This window comes from Panthera leo, chromosome A2 (genome assembly GCF_018350215.1).
Source record: "Panthera leo isolate Ple1 chromosome A2, P.leo_Ple1_pat1.1, whole genome shotgun sequence".
NCBI lineage: Eukaryota > Metazoa > Chordata > Mammalia > Carnivora > Felidae > Panthera > Panthera leo.
This window is the reverse complement of record NC_056680.1, coordinates 137,937,589-137,960,940: the sequence shown is the minus strand read 5'-3', so window position 1 is coordinate 137,960,940 and position 23,352 is coordinate 137,937,589. Positions and strand designations below refer to the sequence as shown.

At 37.6% G+C, this 23,352-nt stretch overlaps 1 long non-coding RNA gene and 1 pseudogene across 4 annotated transcripts in view; one reads left to right on the top strand and one right to left on the bottom strand.

The window, feature by feature from the left end:
- Nucleotides 1-23,352, top strand: part of LOC122213541 — a 205,505-nt gene that overhangs the window by 69,319 nt on the left and 112,834 nt on the right. For 3 of the 4 annotated variants that reach the window (XR_006199576.1, XR_006199578.1, XR_006199577.1), the window contains exon 4: nt 20,256-20,348. This is a non-coding gene — a long non-coding RNA (uncharacterized LOC122213541). Of the gene's footprint in view, nt 1-20,255; nt 20,396-23,352 lie in introns of those variants that run through there. The other variant, XR_006199575.1, reaches the window with a different exon arrangement.
- Nucleotides 4,862-5,328, bottom strand: LOC122213540 (annotated as a pseudogene).

Below are 23,352 nucleotides of genomic sequence, written 5' to 3'. Positions count from 1 at the left end.
CTTGCACAAAAATAGAACTGAGAAGAGGACTAGAGTAGAGATGGTATTCACTGGAAGACCAACTAACTTTCAAAGGAAAGACACACTATTTTTCTTTGGTCTTAGGTCTACCTAAGGATCTCATCTCAGTCCTGCAAACTCGTTGCCTGGTACTGGGCCATGCTTGATGAGTAGTTCCACATTTTACAACACTGCAATCTGTTGGGGTATATTATCTAAAAACAGATCATTGAATGGCTCCTAATGACTGGTATTGGATTTGTGTACAAATGACTACTCATTTCTAACTGCCAAATGGGAAGAGACTTGTTATATGTTGGTAATCTGATTCCTTTCTTTAGGATAGTCTCTGCATCACTTAGGGACCATTTTGGCCCTCAGTTTTCCCTTTTAGAAAAATTTCACCCTGTGCCTTAAAATAGGCCTGGAGAGTAGGAAGAATCCAATATGCCATTGTTTACAAACTAGCTAAAGAACTAGAGAATGCCACCAAGGGAAGTGACACTTGAGACCTTCATTAAATTGGGCAGATGCTGGTCCAGAAGAGAGCCTCTTTAGATATAACATTGGCCTCTTGAGAGGGAATATGTGATGTTTTAGGGGAGGTGTGTTGTGCTTAGATTCTTACAGGCCTCTTTGGTATCTTTAATGTCGTGAAAGAGATTTGGGAAGGAACAAACCATAGGATTGTCAGTTTAGCTAAGAAACTTCTATCTGGTATGTGGGTTTTTTGCTTTAGGGATGAGATCTATTTTCTGTCTAATTTGGGCACCTTGTCTCCCGGCTGACAAGTGAAATATAAACTCTAATCATAATTATACCTTTAACAACTGCCTGGTTGTAACATTCAGATGTGTGATCACCAGACATTTGAATATTGCTGAACAGCCGCCGTGCCATCAAATGATCCAACAGGTGATCTTCCAACAAAAAGAATAGGAAAACCTTATCCTTGTGGAGGTTGAAACAACCATCTCTGGAAACATGATACAATATCCTGGCAACTCAAATATTAATGAGAATTTGGACTGAACACATCCCCAGATGTTAAGGAACCCTCTTGGGGCACCTGGTGGCTTAGTCGGCTAAGCATCTCTTGTTTTGGCTCAGGTCATCGTCTCATGGTTCGTGAGTTCAAGCCCTGCATTGGGCGTGCTGACAGCGTGGTGCCTCCTTGGGATTCTCTCTCTCCCTCTCTTTCTGTCCCTCCTCTGCTTGTTCTCTGTCTATCCCTCTCTCTCTCTCTTTCTCTCTCTTGTCTTTTAAAATAAATAAATAAACTTTAAAAAATGAACCTTCTCATAGGTCAGGTTGGAAGAATGACCACACGGTGGGACAGTGATACTGAAAGCATCTACATGCATATAGCTTATGGTCTACATGAACATGACTTTGTTTCGCTGTCTTAATTAACTTGATTTTATTGTTCTTCATCAATATGAATTTACTATTCCAGGAAGCTCTTGTGTAGAAAAATAAAAGATACAAATATCTTTATAGATTGTTCCAGGGACTTTTTGAAAAAAAACACAAAACACAAAACAAACAAAAAAAACCCCATTTAAATAAGCACCAAACTGTTCAAATGCTTAACAGATAGCATCAAACAACTGTGAACTTCCCGAAACTCTTCAAAACTCATGCTTCAAAATTCTCACCTTGTGTGTCCACCAGTACTAAATTATAATGATCCATACCGATCCTAAAGACCCTGAATTGAATATCCACCTTAAACCTGGCTCCCGATCCTCGCAAATACCCTGATTTTTCTGTCCCCTTTCTGAGATACTACTAAAACTCTTGACAGTGTGCTCTCCCTAACTCTGGTAGGAATACATTCAACTTTATGGTATCCATGAGAGATTATATAGATATAGATATAGATGATATAGATATAGATATAGATATAAATTTACTCTTTTTATTTTTAGCCATACTAGTAAGCTCAATGTTACCCCCTTTTTATTTTAATTTGTACTTCTCTGATGACTGTTGAAGTTGAGACCTTTTCCTTTAAAAAAATTTTTTTTTAATGTGCATTTATTTTTGAGAGAGAAACAGAGTGAAAGTGGGGGAGGGGCAGAGAGAGAGGGAGACACAGAATCTGAAGAAGGCTCCAGGCTCCAAGCAAGTGTTTAGCACAGAGCCCGGCGTGGGGCTCGAACCCACAAACTGAGATCATGACCTGAGCCGAAGTCGGACATTTAACCGACTGAGCCACCCAGGCGCCCCGAGACCTTTTAACATGCTTAAGAAAATCTGTATCAATACAAACTAAAGGAGAAAAAAACAAAAACAATCTATAACAAAAAAATGATAAAGATGAATAATGATATGGAATTAAAGTCAAAGAAAGAATAGCAGCAAGTGAATGCTGTAATTGACTAAAAGCTGTACTGATGATACACTGATAAAAAAATTTTTTTTACGTTTATTTATTTTTTGGGAGACATAGAGAGAGCACAAGTTGGGGAGGGGCAGAGAGAGAAGGAGACACAGAGTCTGAAGCAGACTCCAGGCTCCGAGGTGTCAGCACAGAGCCCGACACGGGGCTCGAACTCACAAACCATGAGATCATGACCTGAGGTGAAGTCGGACGCTTAACCAACTGAGCCACCCAGGTGCCCCTGATGATACACTGATAATAGTGTAAAATTTTAGGAATCTTAACTCTATGAAGCAATCTGCCCAGTGGGACTTTACCACATTATCAAGCAGAACACAGCAGCCAGGCTTCTGAACAGAATGCTGCATTAAAGCCTTAAAAATTTTCTAACAAAGTAATTTTGGTTTATGAATGGAAAATATGAATAAACTTTATAGCTCACTTAATAAGTTTCTAAATAATGAAGAGAGCCTTCATATCAGTCCTCAGGTCATACTCTGAAGGTCACTGATCTAAGGCTTGGTTCCAAAAGGAAAACCACTGGGATATAAGGGAAGATTTATTAATGTGCTTTCCATATCTATATTAATAAAGTTGAATCTCAAAATACTCACCTTGGAAAAATGTCCTATGTTATCTGATAGCAATATATGTTCAGAAGGTATTAGCTATTCATACCTATATGTGCTAATAGAAATGACACGGTTTTATATTTAGGGGACTTATTTAAAAACTGCTACAAAGAAAATAGCAATAACAAGCACATTATCAGTTATGTATAAATTTCCGTTAACAGATACTGAGAAGGGATTGATCCACTCAGAAACATACCAGAATGTACCTGCCAAAATGAGCATTATTCTCTTGGGAGGTTATTTTTTCTAGCAAATTTGGCTGCTGATTTTGATTAGCAATATATTTATATAAGAGAAAATTTTCTTCTACCCATTAAACAGTTTCCACAACACTGCTGCAGACTCTACAGCTTGGCCTCTAACAAAGGCAGCTTGGTATTATTTTGAATTTACTTTAGAATTGCTAAAATTGAGGCAAACCAATTTTTTCCTTAAGTGGAAAAGCAGCTCAACAACGTTTAAATGAACCATAACAAAAATGTCCAGTAGCTTCTTAATGAGCTTCAATAGAGTTGTGTAAAGTGAACTGCCAAAGACATTTTTTTCCCAGAAACTAGAAATAGACCTGTAGGGGCCAAACTCCCAGTCAAAGGCTCTGCCCCAGCTAGTGTTCCTAAAAGCCTGATCTGAAATATCAAAGCAAAATTTATTATCGTTATCCTTATGAGATAATCCCCATAGCGGCCTAGCATTACTGTTGTAGCTCACTAAGGGCTCAAGATCTCCCAGTGAATAGTGTGCTTAAATATGCTATTTATAACCAGAAAATATACTTTCAGTATAAGCCATTTTGTAAATCTGTAGATGCAAGAAAAAGGCAATATAGATTTGTGTGTGTGTGAAACTGGGGTATTTTATAAACTGCACCATAGATCTCTAGAGTATGTAGGGAAATTTCGCTTTATTTTGTTTCATTATGTGAAATATCTTTTGGAAATGTTTCTCTTTGGCTTCAGCAAATGTCCTGGCTTAGCCGCTGTGTTACAGGTGCTCCAGGAAACTGGAAGACCTGTCTAAGAACTTAGTGCCCTTAGCTTGCCTAGTCCTGAGGGTATGTGGCCCTGAATGTCATGCTGATGGTGGACATGGAGAAACTCAAGAGAATAAACAAGGCAAACAAAGAGTTGAAATGTTTGGATGTTTGTCTGGAAAACACAGACAGAATCTGGGGGAGCAAAAATGAAGGCTGCACAGTTACCATGCTGATCTCCTCTGCGCGATGAGGGATGACGGAGAGTGGTCACAGCTTTGTCGAGATGTGAATCTAGCGGTCCCTGGATACCATGTTCTGTAGCATAAAAATTGGCTTGTTCAGTAAAGATGACGATCATATCATAGGAGACCCAGAAAAGGCCAGAGGCTTAGTAGAAGGCTGAGACTAGGATCCAAGGAACCATCTAAAAGAGTATTAAGGTTTTGTTTGGTCATTTGCCTGTTTCAACTATTCAGAAGCAAATTTACTGTGCAGCTTATGAATCGAAACTTCAGGGTGCCTCACCTGGTGTGTGCTGAGAGTTTCTGAGAGTTTTTGTGAGTCTCAGGTAGAGAGGAGAAGCCAGGTTGCCATCAAGAAGCATTTCTCTGTCGATACCTCTGGTAAATGGCTCAAGAGCTCTCACAAGAAAAGGACCTGGATCTGCATTAATTTTTGGTGGTTTGTTTTCTCATTCTAACTAAATGCATACTCTCTTTTATTATTGATACAGTATTTATTTGTCTTCCCTCTGTCAAACCCTGAGCCAGCCACATTCCCCAGCCTGCCTGGGGAGATATAGGAAAAGGAGCAAACAGGGCAGAGGAGACACTGGAAAAAGACCTATGGGAAGTAGAGACAGCTCTGTCACATGGAAAAGAGGATGAGAAAGGCCACCACCATGCAAAAGAGTCCCATGGCCTCCGGGAGGGCAAAGCCCAGAATGGTGTAGAAGAGCTGTTCAGGGAGGGGCTCCTGGCATAACCAATGATGAGGCTCCCAAATGCAGTCCCTGTCCCAGCTCTGGAGCCAGCCACCCCCACCGTGGCAGCCCCAGCCCCAGTGCACTTGGCTGCTGTGTCCTGTCCCTTGAAATGGCGCTGGTTTGGAAGCTGCGGCTGGGAATATGTGAGGTTGGGGGGTGTGGGACTGCCAAGCTGCCAAGGTTCCATCTATCAGTGTCTCCAGTGGTTTTAGCAACACTGCAGACCGTGACTGGCTCAGCAGCTGAGAGGTGCTCCTGACCAAGAAGGGGCGGAGACTAACTTTAGGCAGGCAGACATTTTCAGAGGATGAGGGGCTGTGGCAGGAGAGCTGCTCCCAGTGCAGAGATGACAGAGTGAAATGTCCACTTTTGTACCTAATGTTGTCTTTGCACTTCTGTATTTCTTTGTGGAAGTTCTCCCAATATTGTATAAGCTTCAGGCCAAACAAAATCTGGATTGCCCTTACTTTGTGGTTTGTTCACAATGTCAGACAGGTAGCTGGATTCTTTCTTGACACTTTAGAAATACATATCCTTAAACAGATAGTTTATGGAACAACTGTAGTGTTTGCTACTCATGTCAGAGTGATAGCCTTAGAAAGACCCATCTCAGGGACAAGGTCAGGAACAGAGAAGAGGTTTTCCGTACGAGACTGCTTTCTAACAGTTTTGATTGCACAAATGCTGTTATTTAGTTTTCTAATACATAGCTATTAAGAGATAAAAAAAGAACCTGTTCATCATATATATTATGTAAGAAAAATGAGACACCACACTAACAGGCATCAGCTGGACACATCCAGCTCATTGACACTTGGATGTATGATGGAAACCTTTGGGGTCAATGTGGAGTTCATAGGTTTATGAACTCCTGGATGACTACATAGCAGAGCTGATGAAGGGAATAATGTAAGGGAAACCAACAGACCTGTACCAAAAAAGTATAAAGGAAAGAGTCTAGAAATTTAACAGGGTAATTAATATGTACAAAATACAAATTATTTTGCATTCACTGAGGAATTGTGATAATTTTATTTTAAGAACATATTTTAGTACCCAAAGGATTTCTTTCCATAACAATTAGTTGGAATCGTAATTGGTTTAATTATGTAAACAGTTCAACTGTATAAGATAAATATGGCATTCCTGTTTTTGGCTTAAAATATCTTTTTCTTTCAGAAGTTAAGAAAAGCATACTTGCATGTTCCTAGAGAATTTTACAATGAAGAGTGGGTAAAGTTTTGGTCTGCCTTTGAAGGTAGAATAGTTGATATTTAGATCATTGATGTAATTATAAGGATGTTGTTTGGAGTTTTCATTTAGCGTGATATTATTAAATATGGAGAGTAATTTTTAATGCTCCTAAAAGCAAGTATTCTACATTCTTATGTATTTTGTCAGTATATTTTAAAATGTAAAATGTATTTCCTCTGACAAAGGATAGAATAAGATAAAAAAAAAAAAATCCCCCTCCTTAAGGAACTAACTCAATTGATGCATTCTACATCTGGTAGATACTCAATAAATATTTGTTGAATGAAGGAATTATTTTAACTATTATATAAATGCTTTCTAGAAATAAAGTGCATATATTTTTAAATGACCCAATGATAACTAAACTCTAAAAATGACTAGTGCTTGCTAATGGATGGGAAAATAATTTTTAAGAGGAGCTTTTCAAGCTATTGAGCACATTTTTATTTGAGTTTTTTTTTTAAATATATCTTTTTATTCCTAGCTGCTGGTATAGTTGCTGCCATGAGTAGATACTAAATAAATGTTTGTTGATTTCACGGATAAATGAGGCATTTTAAGGGTTAGTCCTCTCATCTGAAATTATACATAGTTTGTTTATATTCAGGTTGACAATTTATTTATGTAATGATATGAGATTGTGATTGTCAGCAACATATAGAAAGTGCTAAGCATGAGACCCTCCAGGAAAATTAAAAAAAAAATAGACTAGATGAGAAGTAGAGGAAATTTTATAGTCTCAGGAATGACAATGCTTCAGTAATTATACGGCCAAAGATAGTAAGTATGGCAAGTAATAAGCATGGGCCAGTAAAAAGGACAAAAGAGGGAATTTGAGGTTGTGAAAAAAACACAAAGGGGATGATTAAGATATATATGGGAAGTGAGAGTTTACTTAATGAAGCTAAAGCAATGGTATGTTGAGGAGTAATGAGGTATTTGGCTAGAAAATATGAGAATTGTGGATTCCATTGATGAAGGGCCTTAGATGCCAGACTCAAGAATTTAGATGTCATAGACAAGAGATTCTAAGAGACTAGCATGATAAGAGAAGTGTTTGAAAGACATAATGCTGGCAGCTGTGTGCAGCATAGAATGACAGGTTCAGAAGCTAGAGGCTTAGCATATCCTAGTAAGATGAAGGTCTGCTCTTGAGAGGTTTCTAGGGTAAGGAAAAGGAAGCTATAAATGTAGGAGAGGTGGGGGCAGGACAGCATTGACTAAGGGCAGATTCAGGGTGCCAGTTAAAGGAGTAGGGTCAGTTGGCTGGGTTTAAGGCTTATTTACATTTCAGATGTCACAGACTCCCTAAGACATGCCCTCTGACATAGATGATGGGAAAGGATGAAATGTTAAGACATAAATTGTAAACTTCAGGAATTACCAACATGAGTGTGATAGCTGAAAACTGCAAGAATGGGCAATACAGAGAATCCATAGAAAGAGGAGAACAAAATATTAAGTAAGCTTTGACCTCACAGGTGGGTCAAGAAGAGAGGAGGAGATGGGAAACAGTGAAACTATAGCTGAGGAAAGAGGATATCATGTTTTCAGAGGAGAAGGAAGATTTCAGGGAAACAGTGACCAATTGGGTCAACTGTAGTCAAGGAAACCAAAAAGTTGGACACGTGAAAGCTCAGGGGAAAATTCATTCATTTAGGGGCAGAGGAGGGGAAATTTTTTTTTCTTTTTTTTTTTAACAACCTTTTTGATATTTCATTGAAAAATTTGAGGGTGGACGTTGTATTATTAATGTTTTCAAGGAGATTAATACTAATCTTAATATGGGGAGATAAATAGTGATTCTAAATAAATAGTAACTTGATTCTTAGAATTTTGCTGCTGAAAGCTGTATGGTTCAAAAAAATCAGGTAATTCTAATCCTGAGATGCTGAAGATAAGCAGTTCAACTCAACTTCCAGCTGGAAGAATTGACTACATGTTAGGGGGATGAATCATTTTAAAAGGGTTGGATTGTTCTTAGTAACTTGTTACCAAGGCTTCTGGATATGTTTCTGTTGCTTTGCTTGCTTTTCAAAGGGCTGGAAGTGGAAAACAGTAAAGAATTTAATCTTGTGGAAAACAGAAAAATAAAGCTCATTTCTATGCTCACTCAAAATACATAGGAGAAGGACATGAAAATAAGTCGGAAGTTGAAGTTGACAATTAGGCTCCTGGCTCTGTGACTTTGTCATTCACAGAGGAAGTGAAACAGAAATGAACCTTGTTTTTTGTTTTTGTTTGTTTGTTTGTTTTAATAGGAGTCTATATGCATTTGATGACAAACAGTAGATCATGTTTAAATAAATTTTTGTAATACATGGTGAAACATGACTTCCTACTAACCTGAAGATTTATGGTCAATTTTCTTACCCAAGCTTATTGGTAATGTAAAGCTAACAAGGCTGAACGTTATTTGCACTTAACTCTTTGCAGTACCACTGTCAAATAGATATTTCATGGTGGTCACTGCTTACAGAGTCAACTGGTTTATTAAACAATTTTATCCTGGTGAAGTATAAGCATAAAATGATTATATTTTTTCTCCAATTGCTATTTTCAACCATGTTCTGTTAAATCACTCTTTCTAGTCCTCTTAAGATTATCTCAGGTTGTTTTCGTAACTTTTCATCCATTCCAAGATATTAGAAAATCAATTCCATTCTGGAATGACATGAGTTCAGCAACATGCCAAATTAACCCAGTTCCTCTCTTTATGTTTTGTGCTTAGTAGTCTAAGGAAACTGCATTGTGGGTCCTGTTCTTTCATTTCTTCTCCCTTTCTAATTCTGTCCTATCCCTTTCTGGGTTTCTTTTCTCCTCCTACATTGGAGCCTGGGAAGAGAAATATGAGAAAGGCCAAATGTTCATACCTGCATTCCAGAAGGCTGGCTCTCTTACATGGAATGCAAGTATGAGTTTTTAAAGAGTTCTACGCAGGTTCCTACTCAAGGGTGCCTCTCATATTCTCTTGTTGCTGTGGTCCTCCTGGTCATAATATTAGTAAGACAACTCGAGCATGGATACCCTCCTAGGAGTTTGTATCTGAGAAGTATAGACTGCTCCAGTAGAGTCCCCGTACTGCTGTACTTCTCCAATTCAATTTTTTTTTAACTAAGTAGGCACTGAAGGCAGATCCCAATCCTGCTCCCCAAGGGGAAATTAGATGGATTCCCCACTTTTTTCTCATCGCTTGGCTTATTATGGTGGCTGAAAGAGTGGAATCACCATCTTTTCTCTTTTGCCCTTCAGGCAAGAGATGGCAATATCTCTCCACCCACTGTGGCTAGCTCCCTAGACCCTAGAACCTGCTGGCTTCTCTTCATCCTGTTTACACTCTTGTACACTGTTCTTTTATTAAGCCTCCTTCAACACCTATTAGAATGTATCATGTGTGCAGTGTCATGGCTCTGACTGAAACCGATAATAAACAATCTCAACAACTCTGTACTATAAATGTTTTAAGGCAAGATGTGATTTACACAAAATAGTTCTTATGAAGTTTGCATCTCTGAATGTTACTAGAGAGAAAGAAAACTTGAATAGGATAAGTTGAATTAAAATCTCAGCTATGACATATATAAGCTCATTTGTAAAGTGGACATATACATCCCTACTTCATGAAGTTGACATGAAGATTCAATGAGATACAGGAATCACGATTCCACACAGGTCGTAGTCGATAAATGTTCATTCAACATCTACATGATTCAAGACACTAAGTGCTTTCTATACAACACTAAGTGCTTTCTATACAATAAAGTGTTCTATAAATACAAGTTGATTTAATTCTTAATCTGATACAGGAGAAATATCTTGAAGTCATGAAAACATTCTTCTTTGTATGGAATGAGGAAGACCAGAGTGGACGAAGTGTAACTAGCTCTTCTTGGTGTCCTTCACTTGATTCTCTGACTGTGAAACATCAGCATAAAATCTGCTTTATACTCTCTGGTAATAAGATTAGCAACACAATATGTTTTAAAACATTAAACTTGCTGGAACTTATTTAAAAAGTTTCTTTAAATGTTTATTTTTGAAAGAGAGAGAGACAGAAGGCATGAAGGGGAGAGGCAGAGAGACAGGTAGACACAGAACTTGAAGCGGGCTCCAGGCTCTGCGCTGTCAGCACAAAGCCCGACGCAGGGCTCGAACTCACAAACTGTGAGATCATGACCTGAGCCGAAGTCGGACACTCAACCGACTGAGCCACCCAGGTGCCCCGCTGGAACTTATTTTTTTATATATGAGAACAACAAAAGTAAAGCAAGAGTACCAAACAACCCAATATAGACTGTTCCTTTTTTTTTAATGTTTATTTATTTTGAGAGAGAGAGAGAGAGAGAGAGAGAGAAGGGACAAAGAGAGAGGGAGACAGAGAATCTGAAGTGGGCTCTGCATTGACAGCAGAGACCCTGATGCAGGGCTCAAACCCATGAACTGCAAGATTGTGACCTGAGCTGGTCGGGCACTGAACCAACTGAGCCACCCAGGCACCCCTAGACTATTTTTAAATGGCACTATTAATAAGTGAAAATACGGCAATTATATTGAGTATCCATAACTTAAAAAATTTTTAAGCAAATTTCAAATGGTAAATTTTAATTTTTAATTAATATTTCAATAAATATTCAAGAAACTTTGGTTAAAGAAAGAATCTTGTACAGAGCATTAGAAGGCTTGGGATTTAGATATATATTTGCCATTAACAGGTACTGACTTTTAATAATTTAACTCTCTGAGGTCTTATTTCTAGTTCTGTGGTTCAATTAATATATTTTTATGACTTATTAATTTATAAATAATATATTTGATATTCCAAAATTCCTAATTCAATGCAGGTGAAAAATGTGTTAAACTCAGCGCTGCTCTGGGGAGAGAATGGGATAAAGAAGGTCTAGTCCTGTCCTCAGTGAGTTAGAAGGAATAAAATGTCAGTGCCAGTAAGAAATAAATTCTGTAACTGAGATTAATAAAGTGCTTAATGAAACTGCCAAAAGGAGCATTTTTTTTCCTACTTGAGGGAAATGACATTGCAGGGTAGATAGCTTTTATATATATCAGTATTCTAGCTGAAAATTGTCTTACAGAAAAACCTTGCATTAAAAAAAATATTTCCTCAAAACCATTTGCATCTTTTAGGGTGGGGGGATGAAAAGAAAATTTTAACTTGATAATTTTTGATATCTGGTAAAAATGAATATTTGCTTTCCTTTTAATAGATTTTGACCTAATGCCTGACAAGTGCATTACTTCATTAAAATAGTTCTTTAGAATTAACACTAAAGTGGAGACTTCTGCTTTTCCTATTCAATATTTCATCAAGGATCCTAGCTCTGCACTTTAAACATAGGGAAATACACAGTTTGTGCATAGTCACCTGAGGACCCCTACTTGATGAGCTTGGAGATATACCAAAACCTGCAATAATAATAATTACAAATTTAAAAACAATACTTATTTATGTATTTATTTTGAGAGAGAAAACATGTGAGCAGGGGAGGGTCAGAGAGAGAGGGTGAGAGAGAATCCCAAGCAGGCTCCAAGCTGTCAACGCAGAGTCCGACGTGGGGCTCAAACCCACGAACCCATGACCTGAGCCAAAATCAAGAGTCAGACGCTTAATCAACTGAGCCAGCCAGGCATCCCTGCAATAATAATAATTTTTTAATGGGGCACTTGGGTGGCTCAGTCACTGAAGCATCCAACTTTAGCTCAGGTCATGATCTCATAGTCCGTGAGTTTGAGCCCTGCGTTGGGCTCTGTGCTGACAGCTTGGTGCCTGGGACCTGCTTCAGATTCTGCGTCTTCTTCTCTCTCTGCTCCTCCCCTGCTCACATGCTCTCTCTCGAAAATAAATAAACATTAATTTTTTTAAAAAAATAATAATTAAAAAATGCTCAAATGTTACTGTACCACTGTAGTAAGACTCTAAATTTAAATTATAACCACAGGCATCAGGGTGTTCTATATTCAAATATGTGCTGAAATTTCAGTGTTTGGAAAATTTTTAATTCCAGAAGGGAAGATGATCTTTTTGTTACTTGAAGTATAATTATAATACAATATTATATTAGCTTCAGTTGTACAACATCCTGATTTAAAAAAAAATTTTTAACGTTTAATTTATTATTGAGAGACAGAGAGAAACAGAGCATGAGCATGGGAGGGTCAGAGAGAGGTGGAGACACAGAATCCGAAGCAGGCTCCAGGCTCCAGGCTGTCAGCACAGAGCTGGATGTGGGGCTCAAACCCACAAACTGTGAGATTATGATCTGGGACGAAGTTGGTTGCCCAACCGACTAAGCCACCCAGGCGCCCCTATATTGATTTCATAATTCTATACGTTACTCAGTGCCCACCATGGTAAGTGTAGTCACCATTTGTCACCATATAACATTTTTACAATATTATTGACAATATTCCCTATGCTGCATCTTTTTTCATCTCTGTGACTTATTTATTTTATAACTGAAATTTTGTATTTCTTAAATCCCTTTCTGTTTTTCCTATCCCGTCTCCCAGATTATCCTTTAACTATAAGAATTCTTCAGGGTCCCACTTATATTGGTCAAATATATGATGTAATTGTATGTAATACGTATAAATAGATATATTTATAAATTAATTTTTAGACTTGCAACTCAACTTTGTTATGTTATTACCAGTGTTTCTAAAATCACGGGTGTATTTATTCTATATCTGGACTTACATTACAATTGTACCAGAACAGCTACCAACGTAAAAGAAATATGTGAAGTACCCTTGTATAAAGTGAAACATAATAGCTAATTTAATTTTGAGTAAGTGCATATTTTATACATTGCTCCTTGCTTAAAACAAAGACACACTTACATGATCATTAAATTTCAAGGTCTTGAAAAGCCCTAATAAGAAGTTTCTTCTTTGGTGTATAAGGTGGCTGGGCAAAAGTGGTGGTGGTGGTCAAGTGTGTGTGTTTTGGAGGGGGAGTAGGAGTTCACCGCCTTCCTTCTCCCTCCCCTCGGGAAAGAACAGGTATTGCCAGTTTATCGTGTCTCCCTCTCCTGCCCTCTAAAAAGAAGAGTGCAATTCTCTTGAGTAAAGCTATCATAGAGCCCCTAACTGCATTCCCCCAGAGGGATGTGCAGGTAGAAGGAAATGTAACGTGCCGGAAGAGGCTCTCTGGTGGAGAGGAGAAAAGTGGTTGAGGGAACTAGATCATGGAGAGAAGTGAGTCCTTTTGCACTAAGAATGTCAGAGGTATCTGGGCATTTCAAGGTGTTAAAAAAAGAAACAGGATTATAATTGACATCATCTCGAACCATGTTCTGGATTGCTTAATGTTTTCAAAATGAGCTACTCATGATTAGAGTTTGTGTTTAGGGCATGCTGTACTCAATCACATGGAGCATAGCAACAGGTTATATATGTAAGACTGACTCCCTTATAATAAAGGAAGAAAAGTCCTTCAAGATGCTTGGCATACAGTAGATGCTGTATAAATATTAGAAATTACGAAGAATTTTCTTCAAGAAGACAGGCTTACAAATTGCAGGGTACTTGAAGAAAGAATCTCTTTGAAAAAGGATTATTTCATTTTCATTATAACAACACTACAAATTCCTTGTATTTTCTCTTTTCTTTCTTTCTTTCTTTCTTTCTTTCTTTCTTTCTTTCTTTCTTTTCTTTCTTTCTGAGAGAAAGAGAGAGAACATAGGGGAGGGACAGAGGGAGAGACAGAGAGACAGAGAGACAGAGGGAGAGAGAATCCCAAGCAGATTCCATGCCCAACTTGGACCCTGATGCAGGGGTCGGTCTCACCACTGGTGAGATCATGACCTAAGCTGAAATCAAGAGTCGGACCCTTGAACAACTGAACCACCTGATGCCCTTGTATTTTCTAATCTGTTTAATTTCCTGTTATTTCAAGTAGTATTCTGTATGATAATATTCTAGCACATGAAATAATTTGGGCAACCTCATGGAATTTCCTAATTTACAATTTGGCCTAAAGCAAACTCTTATGTACATTTACATTCTTTTTTAAAAAGCATAATTATTAATTAATTATTAATTTCTCCAGAATGTATTCTCTTCATGTGAAAGACCTAAATTATTAAAACTATAAAAACTATTGCAGATATAGCACATTTATAAAATCCAGTGTTATAGAAAGTGTGGGGGAAATTTGCATACTGTTGGGAATATTAATAGGAGGATATGAACAATATATACCAAAAGCTTTAAAATGGTACAAATCCTTTGGCATAACCAATTAAGTTCTAGAAATTTATCCTAAGGAAATAATTAAGCATGAACTTAGAGATTCACCTACAAGATGTTCTGTATTTATTACTTATTAAAAAATTATGACAAAAAAATTAAAACATTAATAAATAAGCCAAAATTTATCTACTATACAGTGGAATTCAGACTAAAAAGTATATTACAGGTAACTTTGGTATTTTTTAGCATGTAAATAACACATGAATAAATGTTTAAATGGTATTTAAATAGAGTAAAAAGTGAAAGGCTCAAATTGCTATTTTCAGTAATGAAAATTATGAACAACCCTCCCACTAGGGACATCTATGAAGCTGACAAAAAATTTTTTTAAACACCTTCAAAGTATGAAAACTTTCACAAAATGGTAAGAATTTATGGAACTAGTTTCTAATATAGCTCGTAATAAAGAAAGCCAAACGACAGTGAAATAAAAATATCAGTGTACTGGCAGAAAATAATTTCCAACTTTGAGTTCCATACTGAGAAAAGTATTTTCCACAATGGAGGCAAGAAAAACAAACAACCAGACAGACAATTTCAAGAGAAATTTAAAAATCTGCTTTGGGCAGAAGGAAAATTATCTCAGATGGAAGTCAGAAATCTAAGAATAGGAAAGAACACAGCAGTGATGGTAAATATGTTGACATATATAAATGAATATTAACTGTATGTAAAAATAATGATGACCTGAAGTTTCTTAAAAAAGAACTAAAATAAATTTAAAAATAACAATTAGTTGAGAAGGGAGTACAAAGAAACTGTTGTTAGGAATTTGTCCAAGAATAGGGCCAACATACTGATTAACATTAAACTTTATAAATTAGGAATACATGTAGGAATTCATAGACTATGAATTAAAAGCAGGTGAATTGCATATATAACTTCCAAAAAGAGAACAAATTTAAAATATTAAAAATGTATTTAAAAGAAGAGCAGAGGAAATAGAAAAGTGTGATAAATGGAAAGCAAAAAATAGGTTAGCAGACTAAAAGCCACATGATGTACTCTATATTAAAAGAAAGAGGATTGAGTGCTCCAGTTAAAAGACAAATATTGTCTAATTGTATAGTAAAAAAAAAAAAAATACAAACATGAGATTAAATCATATGAAATTGCTAATGGTTGATAATTTTCAGACCATAGGCATTGCAATTTCATTTGATTCAGCTAAAATATTATTTGGAGGGGCACCTGACTGGCTCAGGTCACAAACTCACGAGCTGATGAGTTTCAGCCCGGCGTCAGGCTCTGTGCTGACAGCTCAGAGCCTGGAGCCTGCTTTGGATTCTGTGTCTCCCTCTCTTTATGCCCCTCCCCACTCACACTCTGCCTCTCTCTTTCTCTTAAAAATGAATAAATATTGAAAGAAAACGTTAAAAAATAAAATGTTATTTGGAAGAGACACATATAAACTGTTAGGACAGAGAAACATTTAAGTTAAAAGAATGGAAAAGATAGCTGTGCAAACTAAACTAAAATAAAGCCGATTTATCTAGATTCATAGACAAAATAGAATTAAAACCAGAAAGCATTATCAGAGATGAAGAGAGTCAATAATGATCAAATTTCATTTCAGTGAGTCATCACAATTTATAATTTGTCAGCACCTAATTACAGTAGTCTCAAAATATAGAAAACACAATGGACAAAAATACAAAATTGACAAATCTAAATCAGAATAGGGTAGGTTAGCATGAATTTCTCAGTGATTGAAAAGACAAAGAAAAAGCCAGTAAAGAAATCTGACGTTTAAATTTTCTGATTTGAACAACATAATTAACAACAAATTAAGGGGTGACTATAGAACATTATCTGCAACAACTTCTATATAAGCCCTAGTGGTGCACACCAAAGGAAGAGATAGTGAACTTGAAACGGATCAACAGGATTCCATAGGAATTTAAGAAACAAAGACAAGGGGCGCCTGGGTGGCGCAGTCGGTTAAGCGTCCGACTTCAGCCAGGTCACCATCTCGCGGTCCGTGAGTTCGAGCCCCGCGTCAGGCTCTGGGCTGATGGCTCGGAGCCTGGAGCCTGTTTCCGATTCTGTGTCTCCCTCTCTCTCTGACCCTCCCCCGTTCATGCTCTGTCTCTCTCTGTCCCAAAAATAACGTTGGAAAAAAAAATTAAAAAAAAAAAACAAAGACAAAATTAAAAATAAAGGAAGCCAAATGTTGACATGTGAAACTGGAAACAACCCAAAAGAATACACAAATAGTAGAATATAGAATATACTATAAATGTAGAATACATAAATAATCATATCATATATTAATAGAAGAAAGCTCCAGAAACGTATTTACCAAGGAGTTAACAGATAATAGGTAACAATTATTGTCTCTTGTTCTTTTATTTTTCTATATTGTCAGTTTTCCATTAAATATTTGTTGGAATAATCTTTGTAAATAAAAAGCTTATTTTTCATTTACCAAAAACAAAATAAGGGACAGATTATTCTAATATTTAAATGAGGCACTATCTTTTCAAGTGTGAGGCAGAGATAAGCTGTATGAGAATCATTTCGGCTATTTTAAGAATTATCTTGGCTATTTATCAAAGCTTCATGCCAGACCTACAATCAGAATATTTGGGGGTTGTGCCTGGGAATCTGTAGGTTAATATTTTGACATTCAAGTTAGAGAACCATGGAAATAGAAGAAAAGTGACAATGGTTAAATATGGGAAAGCTAGCAATAATCTCAATGATTGATGGTTGTAATAAATGCCACATAGATCTCCTTCACTTTAATCCACTGTTATGGCAAGATGAATCATTTGTGGATATAAAATCTATTATTTTGCTGTCATATTCTCAGAGGATGGTTCTGTGATTTCAGAAATAGAACACCATAATGGAATTAATTTTGATATTCACAAATAGTGACAATGTATTTAGCTTTAACTTATGTACCTCTGAAACCATGATTTTGAGGGGTTATTTTGTTATGACTTCAAGCATACAGGGCTCGACATTTTATCAAATTCTTAACTGTAATTAATTTAGATATACACTTGTGTATTCCTGCATATGCCTAGCTAAAGACTAAATACTATGATTTGGAATATATATTTTGAGTGGGTTGGAGGGGATGGTATTTTTAACAGAGGCTCTAAATAATAGGCACTAAAATAGTTGTTTCCAATTTCTAAAAACAAATAAAGTAAAGCTCAGTAGTTTGATAGATGTCTATGAAGTATTACCAAGATTTCCTTACACTGCATACTAAGGAAACTTAGCCAAAGTTCAAAGGGGTAATAGCCTTTATTTTGCCAGAAAGTTCTATAATTCAGGTGAATAGATGCAGATAGTCTCAAGTATAGGGGATTGCATCATGCACAATGCAGTTTAGTAGAAATAGTGTGACATTGTGCTTAGAAACATTAGTTCTGGGATGCAAACTGGTGCAAGCCACTATGGAAAACAGTATGGAGATTGATCAAAAAATTAAAAGTAGAATTACCATATGATACCACTACTGGGTATACACAAAGAAAATGGAAGCACTAATTTGAGAAGATATATGCACCCCTATGTTTATTGCAGCATTATTTATAAGAGCCAAGATATGGAAGCAACCCATGTGTCCATCTATAGGTGAATGGATAAAAAAGAGGTAGTGTCTATATATAGTGGAATAAATGGATTATTACCAATATCACTAAGTTGTAGCACATCTGTATTAGCCAAGTTTCGCTAGAGAAGCAACCAATAGGAACCTACACAGAATAGTTATACACAAATATAAATGTATATACAGATACAGATATAGTTGTGACATATGTATAATGTATACAGATGCATGTGTGTATGCATTTATAGGAATTGCATCATGCAGTTACGGAAGCTGAGGAATTCCATAATCTGCCATCTGCGAGCTGGAGAAACAGGAAAGCCAGTTGTGTAATTCAGTGATGTCCTAGAGCAGGAAAGGTGATGTCCCGCTCAAGCAAACAGCAGATTCACCCTTCCTACACCCTTGTGTTCTATTCAGGGCCACAAGGGGTTGGATGATGTCCACCTGCCCTGGTGAGAGTGATCTTCTTTACTCAGTCAATGGATTCTAATGCTGATCTCTTTTAGAAACATGAAACACCCTCACAGACATGCCCAGAAATAATGTTGATCAACTATATAGGCGTCCCTTAGCCTGGTCAATAAACACATAAAACTAACAATCACAACATCACATTTGCATTTTCCTGTTAATGAAAGTGTATTTATATCTGTGATTGTTTTTCTTACATATTTGTCTTAAAAGTTCATTTGTTAGAACTCTTCACCGGGAGGCTTTTATACATGTCGGAAGAAATATTTTGATATGCAGCTTGGGGTGAGGGCATGACATCCACACGGGGCATTTCTGAGAACTGTCTTGTCTTTCCTTAGAATTCTATTCCAGTGCCAGTCACTTTAACCCTCTTCTGTTAGTTTCTTTAGCCATGTCAGCTCCATCATTTTCCTTTTGTAAGCTTCCCCTCCACATCTCCTCTCTTGGCATCTGACTCTACTGTGAACTAAAATTTGATTTTCTTTTGGTGTCTTTAAATTTCACTTTCATACTCATTACCAAACTTGACAAATGTTCTTGGATGCTGCTCCTTTTAGAGGAACTAGAAGTAGTCTAAATTTTAAATAATTCCCCTGATACATGGGGTGTATAAAATATACATATCGATGTGTACATCTACATATGCAGATGGTCCCCAACTTACAGTGTCTCAACTTAACGATTTTTTGACTTTATGATGGTGCAAAAGTGATACGAATTCCGTTGAAACCATTCTTCCAGTTTTTGATTTTGGCCTTTTTCCTGGCTAGCAATATGCAGTATGATGCTCTGTTGTGATGCTGGGCAGTGGCATCAAGCCACAGCTCCCAATCAGCCACACAGCCATGAGAGTAAGCTATGATCCACTTATAGCCCATACATTCTGTAGCCATACAGCCATTCTGCTTTTCACTTTCAATACAGTATTTAGTAAATTACAGGAAATATTCAACACTCTATTATAAAATAGACTTTGTGTTAAATGATTTTTTGTCCAACTACAGGCTAATGAGGGTTTATCTGAATGTAGCCCCACCATTAATCAAGAAAGGTCTGTGTATAAAATCCTATACATGCACCCCCTATACATATATACTCACTTGGCTTTATAGTCGTGGATAAGATAGGTAAATTTAAGGATACTCTATAGGATTGAGACACTGCTTTGAACATCCTGATAGAACCCCTTGATAAAGGGTGCTGGGGCTATAGCAACCCAAGGGGAAAATGACATGTCATAAAAACAACAGCAACAACAGTGTCTGAAAACATCCTTTTTGTTTTAGTTCTCTTTCCTTACCACCCTTCACTGTATAAAGTTTAAGAGCTTACATTAAAATTGATTCTGACTGACCATGAGAGAGTGAAACAATTCTGAGTGACTGTGAGAGAAAATCAATCAGGATTTTCTTCCCCACTGAGAGTGACATGAGATGGCATCACTAGACAGGGACACTTCAAAGACCCATGTGGTTGATGAATTAATAAAGAAACAGTAATTACTACCTCGATCAAAATATGGCTGTTTATTGTCCAGCCCCTTCATGCAAGTCATGACACTTGTCACTATCAATTACTGCCAATTGGAAAGGAATAACAAGGTTTTGTTGTTAGCATCTCCTAATCGGTGGGACATATTACAAATATTAACATCAAAAATATCACTTTAGGAATTAAAAATGCTCCTTTATTCTGGTCGTCTGCAGGCTCCAGAAGGGCCGTTCTGGGGAGGACATGAGGCACAAGGTATAAGGCCACAGAGAGGAGCCACGAACTATCAAGGAGATGTGAATGTAGAGGTAAGAAGTTAACAAGACACTTCATACTCCCTGTGACCAGCCTTACCCAAGAATGTGCAAATACCGTCGTTCTTGGGAAGAATTAGTCCCGCTCAAGGCTTCTGTCAAGAAAGTGTATCCCCAACTGAAATTACCAAGGCCTCACCCACCATAGCAGGATCTTAAGGAGCTCTGGGGTATCCGCCATGGGAGATTACATCCTTGATATCAAGGTCTTTCCTGCTGGTGTTCCTCTGATCATACCTCTTCCTGTAACACAATGTCTACTAAATGGTACACTCATGGTCTCTTCAAGTGTGCACTAAGCGTTACTAAAAACTGAGAGGGTTTAGGGTTGGTAAGCAGACCGGTTTATGACATCAATTGCTCATTGTCTATTTACATGTGTCTCAAAAGTACCCCCTTTGCATCTGATGACCTTTGGACACATTTCCCAATCCTGTTCATTATGACTTGCCTGCTGTCCATTTTAATCCTTTACTGTAGATATGCTTGTCATGGCCCTGCAAATCCTGGGACAAGGATTTGGACTTTAGTGCCCCTTTACTTGAGAGCAGGGATCAACAGGGGCACCTGGGTGGCTCAGTTGGTTAAGCATTGACTTCGGCTTGGGTCATGATCTCGCAGTTTGTGGGTTCGAGCCCCGCATTGGGCTCTGTGCTGACAGCTCAGAGCTGGAGCCTGCTACGGATTCTGTGTCTCTGTCTCTCTCTGCCCCTCCCCCACTTGTGTTCTGTCTATCAAAAATAAATAAAATGTAAAAAAAAATTTTTTTTAAAGAGCAGGGATCAACAGAATCCACTCTATACACAGTCCTACTCTAAAGACTCCAATCTGGGCAAAACTCTGGGTTCTAATCACACTGTTAATCTAACCCAAATTCTCATGGTATTTTATTTATTTGGCTCAGATATATTACTATGGACAGGAACCTCCTTCCATACTCAACTTATTTTATTCATCTTTCTGTCCCCGAAGATCACTACATACTCACATTTGTTTCTAGATGAACCTTCCTTCCTTCTCTTGACCTCATACCTTGGAGAAGCAGTATCATATTGAGTCAGGGATTCAAATGCCCTTTTCTCAGTACTAGGTCTCCTATGTTAATAGGTTGTATCAAAGCCTTAAGATGAGGAAAGATGCAGGAGATGAAGCTGAAACCTGTAGTGGAGTTTTGCTCTATAGCACCTCGCCTATTGAAATCGACAAACTCATCTTTTTTACATATAGGACCCTGTCTCGGACTCTGTCTCGCCTCCAGATGACCTAGTTTGACCTTGGCTAGTAGCCCTTTTCTTTCATTTGTTCTTGGCTCTGACAGTCAGGCTGCCTCTTGAGTTCCTGTCCTGATTTTTAGATCACAAATATAATAACTTATTTTGTATTGGTCTTTTTACCCCATAGTTAAAATATTTTGTAAGATTCAGACTGATCTGTGCTCCGATCCACTTTGTGCTTTTTACTAGCTCAGGGAATGTAGATAACCTAACCCTTATGAACTTTAGTTATCTCCTGTGTAAAATAAGAGTGGGAATGGGTAAGTTTCAGGGTTTTTGAGGCATTAGCAGAAACTCAATAAATGGCAGACATTTATGTTATTGTAATCGTTTTTATTATAATACTCCGCATCTCCATTTACTACCTGTCTCCAGAAACAGTGTTCAATTCTTTTTGGCTGTCTGCTCTTTCCTCCTCTCACTATTTGTTCCTTACTGACCTCCATCAACTTTAAGTTATAACGAACAGTTTTGGGTTCCCATTTTGGAAATTTTGTCCTCAAATACCCTAACTTATCTGTCAGAGTTCACTCACAGTAATCTTGTAGCTTGGAGTGATTTGTTTCCCATTTCCTGGTAAGCACCTTTTGTCTTGGCATATTATTAACATACCTTTTTTGAGTTCCTGTACTCAATTTCCAAAGTGTAGAGTGGGGGCTTCCACACACATTCAAGCAGTGCTCTGACACCAATTGGACGTCCTACAATTCAACTCGATTCTGACACTACCTACCCAGAGATGGCATCAGATTCCACAGGTTGAAGACTGCCTCACCCCTTAAACACCAGTCACAAATGCAAATTGTCACTTGTGCTTCTTACCAACTGACTATGAATCAGGTTCCCACAAACACCTCCTCAGATTTGATTAATTTGTCAGCGTGGCTCAGAGAATTCAGAGAAACTTTTTACTTACTAGATCATCAGTCTATTATAAAAGGATATAACTCAGGAACAGCAAGATGGAGGAGATGCATCTTGTAAGGCATGTGGGAAGGGGCCCAAACTTCTACCCTCTCCAGGCACGCCACTTGCCCCACACGTCCCCATCTTCGCCAACCCAGAAGCTCTCCAAACTCCATCCTTTTGGGTTTTTATGGAGACTTTACTACATAGGCAAGATTGATTAATTCAGTGGCTGTTGGTGATTAATTCAACCCCCAGCCACTGTCTTCCCTCCCTGGAGGTTGGGAGGTGTGAGTGAAAGTTCCAACCCTCTGATCACGTGGTTGGCCCCACTGGCAACTAGCCCCCATCTTTAAGTGCTTTCCCAAAGTCACCTCATTAACATAACAAAAGACACCTTTATTACTCTTCATCAGAGGGAATTCCAAGGGTTTTAGGAACTTTGTGTATGAAATGGGGACAAAGACCAAATACATATTTCTTATAAACAATAATCATAATATTGCAATATCCCTCTTACTGTCAAAATACTTTAAAATATATGATCATCCAACGCTGACCAGACCATGCCTTGCTTTTGAGCTCTGTGCTTTTTAATATTTCCCTGACTTAAGCCTGCCATTTTGATAAACACGTCCTGCTGTCTCTTTAGTTCATGCTTGTTTGTGTGACTTACAGAACCATCCTTGAATCTTGACAAATGAGATGTGGGTTCTAGTCCTGTGTCTTCACACTCACCATCCCTGAGACCTAAGGAAACAATGTCTTAAGCTTCAATTTCTGCATCTCCTTAAAATAAAGTGATGGTAACGTTGCCT